We start from the raw sequence: 4,108 nt of genomic DNA, 5'->3' as shown, positions 1-4,108 counted from the left end.
AAAGGTCAAAAACAGTGGCGTGAGATTTGGTATTGGAAAGTACTTCTTCAAAACTATATCACATAAAAACTTCTTCTAAGTTTGAAGAACCAAGTAGGGTTCCCATGACCGGTGCCGAGTTCCCCCGCTAAATAGTGAGGGATATCCTTTGGCGTTGGTATAAGTAGGGCTATCGGCTATAATAAACGCCCTATGTCACTGTGACGACCCGTCATGTATTAAATCAAATAGGAAAGGTCAAAAACAGTGGCGTGAGATTTGGTATTGGAAAGTACTTCTTCAAAACTATATCACCTAAAAACTTCTTCTAAGTTTGAAGAACCAAGTAGGGTTTCCATGACCGGTGCCGAGTTCCCCCGCTGAATAGTGAGGGATATCCTTTGGCGTTGGAATAAGTAGGGCTATCGGCTATAATAAACGCCCTATGTCACTGTGACCTGATTAGATCTTTTGTGACTTTGTCGTGAGATTTCCAAAAAGGGGAACTATAGACCCATGTATACCGTGAGATTTCCAAAAGGGGGAACTATAGACCCATGTATAGATACCAGTACACCAGTAGGTCCTTCTAGTCCTTGTAACTTTTGAATGGCTAAAGAAAGCCCATGGTCGATCAGCTCGAGGTGTAGGAATATACCAGTACACCAGTAGATCCTTCTAGTCCTTGTAACTTTTGAATGGCTAAAGAAAGCCCATGGTCGATCTGCTCGAGGTGTAGGAACCCAGGTTAGAAAGGAAGCGCTAGCGCTGCTTGCCTGCTCAGCAATAATTGAACTAAGGGCCTGCAACACAGTTTGAAATTGTCAAATTGAACTTCTGTGCGATTTTCATAGATTACTTAATTTACAAATGAAATGTGATATTATCAATTAAAAAATTAATAAAATGCATGTGACATACACAAAATTATCAAGTTTGTAAGTCAGGATATGTCTTTCAGGAATCAAAGAGACCACTTTAGTAAGTGGTAAAGCACTTGGCTGGCATGTCAAGTTGAGGTACCATCTATTTTTACATTTGCCTTTTTTATATACGATACATACCTATGTACATATTTATTACCAACTTGCAAATTTTACAATCAGCTGATATTTTCAAGAAAATACGTATTTACGGCATTTGAAATGTTGAGTACGTTGGTTATTGCGAAGTAGGTAGGTATTATTACATGTGTGAAAAAAAGTCCATCTTGATAATAAAAAAGACGTCAGTAAAACTAGTAAGTGGTAAAGCACTTGGCTGGCATGCCAAGTTAAGGTACCATTTATTTTTACATTTGCCTTTTTTATATACGGTACATACCTAGGTATGTACATATTTATTAGCAACTTGCAAAATTTACAAATCAGCTGATATTTTCAAGAAAATACGTATTTACGACATTTGAAATGTTGAGTACGTAGGTAGGTAGGTATTATTACATGTGCGAAAACAAGTCCATCTTGATAATGACTTTGAACAACTCTTTGAAGAACATCAAAATCAGCCGTCCTGATCTCTTGCAAAGCAAAACACTCGAATTTATACGTAAGTAGTTCAAATACAAACTAAAATAAACCAAAAAGAGAAGAAAAAATAGCAATAATGTTCAGAATATAAAATACAAATGGTTTATGTTGAGAGAGAAAAAAAATCTTTCCACTCCGCTGGGAAAGGGCCTACAGATTCAAGATAAACCCTCGCTGACAGTGCCTAGAGTTCTATTGATGTTAAACGCTCTTACAAAGATCACCTGTGAAACTATTAGTCAAGGGGTTTTTTCTTTTACTGAGTAGTGTGCCTAACTGTTTGTTTTCAGTTGAATATTCTACACATAAATATTCTGGAAAAGAACTAAACTGTAAAGGTTTAGTTCTTTCTTGTTTTTCTTTTATTTTATTTTCTCATATTATGCAAAGTTTGCTTTCCTTGTTGCCACAAAGTTTGTCATGCTTGTTGTGTTAAATAAAGAACTTCTCATAATGTTTAATATACAAGAAAAGTTTAAAAAGAAGAAGTGTAAGACACATCATCATAAGCGGTAGTAGTGAAGACTGACAAGAAAACGAAGATCATCAATCAAAACATAGTCGGCAAATTACATATCACATAATTGGCAGAAGGCACTTGTTTGGAGGAATCTACAATAGCGGCACAGCGTAAGAATCTCAAGAAACTAAAGTTAGACAAAAGTTCCTGAATCAAATAGAAAGGAAATATTTTAGCTGAATGTACACAAAGGAAGCTTTTCTAAATATTATAGTAGTGATTATGGATAGTTAGAGAAATTAAACCCATAAGGAATAAGCTAGTTTAGGTGAAATTTAGAATATATCCTCCAGATTCTCTTCAAGTACTTTTCAGGACAAGTTGGAATCTTGTTTCTACATTATAAAGATAACTATGGACAGTTTCAAAGGGATAATTGACAGTATTCTAGTTGTTGTTATGGACAACTAGAAATACGTTTCAATACCTATTTTCAGCATATTAATTGTTACCTGCATACTACCTACCTATTTCTTCAAGCTAATAATTAAATATGGAAGGTTTAAAAGAGTTCGTTGACAGTATACTAGTTGTTGTTATGGACAGCTAGAAAAACTTTTTCAAAAAAATATATCTTGTAATTGTACTTGGATTAAGCCATTACTTATTATGATCAACATATTAATTGACCTTATTTCTCCAAGATAATAATTAACTATGGAAGGTTTAAAAGAGTTCGTTGATAGTATACTAGTTGTTGTTATGGACAACTAGAAATACGTTTCAATAAGAATATATCTTGTAATTGTCTTAAACCATTACATATTTTCAGCATATCAAGACAATAATTAATTATGGAAGGTTTAAAAGAGTTCGTTGACAGTATTCTGATTGTTGTTATGGACAACTAGAAAAACTTTTTAATAAGAATATACATATCTTGTAATTTTATTTCGATTAACCCAATAACTATTATCAACATATTAATTGTTACCTCTTAGTACCGATTTCTTCAAAATAATAATTAAGTATAAGTATGGAAGGTTTCAAAGATATAATTGACAATATTCTAGTTGTTGTTATGGACAACTAGAATGAGTAGAACAATAACAAATATAATTCCAAACTAACTGAGAACTGTCCCTTAGTTTATAAGTAGGTAATTGTATAGTTAGAATTAGATAGTCATTATGAATGTCGCTAAACTAAAAGATGATGATTTGATAAACGTCATAATTGTTGTCATAGAAAACTAACTGGGATATTAAAGCAAAACAATGGAAACAAGGGTAGTACATATTATGTTATGTACTTTTGCAAGGAAATCTATGGGAAATGATTCTCTTTAAATGGGTGAATATTATATTTATAAGGATCATTGAGTAGATTTCTTTGTTACAGCTGTGGAAAAATATGGTATGTAGGAACATTGTATGCAGAAGGTCCAGAGTTTGATGCTCGTCATATATATAAAAAAAACTCGTACCTATCTAGAAAACCTATCCTATTATTTCAAGATTCACAAGAAGTTACTTTCTGGTGTTTTAGTTTTAACTTGGCAAGTACATGGGAAGTATTGTCTTTTTGCGCCCTTCTGATAAGGGACAAGATGGACATGCTAAGACACAGACCACACGAGTCTAATGTAGTAGTTATTTCATTGCTACGAAATAAAAACGCCAATGAAAGCCTCATCCGGAAAATTTGAATATTTGATTTTTCTTTGAAGATCTTTATAAAAGTAAAAAAAAAAGAGTAAGAAGAGAATGGCGGAAAATGACCTATACTATCAATGTTCAGATCGATTAATAATTTGCCTTCATTTTTCAACCCTCGTACTGTGCAAATGTATTAAATTTATGGAGACCAATAATTTACCTATTGGTGATTTGTGTTTTTCTGATTGATGGTCTGATAAGAACAAGGCATTTTTATGTATTTGATTTTTAAATGTTCATTCAGTGTTTCGTTATCAATATAAGTCTTGTGTCGAATAGATCGTAACTTTTGCGTTGTTATTTTTTGATCTTTTATTTCAATTTTTAAGCAGTCTGGAATCAGATTAGTTGTTCTAGTACAACTTGCTCCAATCAATTCATTGGTCAAATACTTTTGAGAAAAGGACGTCATATCTTAAAAA

At 32.9% G+C, this 4,108-nt stretch overlaps 1 long non-coding RNA gene across 1 annotated transcript in view; it reads left to right on the top strand.

The window, feature by feature from the left end:
- The first annotated feature begins 509 nt into the window (after window positions 1–509).
- The window catches only part of LOC113472927, a 10,049-nt gene continuing 6,450 nt past the window's right edge, over window positions 510–4,108 (top strand). The window contains exon 1 of the long non-coding RNA XR_003395052.1: window positions 510–623. This is a non-coding gene — a long non-coding RNA (uncharacterized LOC113472927). The remainder of the gene's footprint in view (window positions 624–4,108) is intronic.

The sequence above is a fragment of the Diaphorina citri genome, unplaced genomic scaffold (assembly GCF_000475195.1).
Source record: "Diaphorina citri unplaced genomic scaffold, Diaci psyllid genome assembly version 1.1 scaffold10556, whole genome shotgun sequence".
NCBI classification, from domain to species: Eukaryota; Metazoa; Arthropoda; class Insecta; order Hemiptera; family Psyllidae; genus Diaphorina; species Diaphorina citri.
This window is presented reverse-complemented; position numbering and strand designations above follow the sequence as displayed.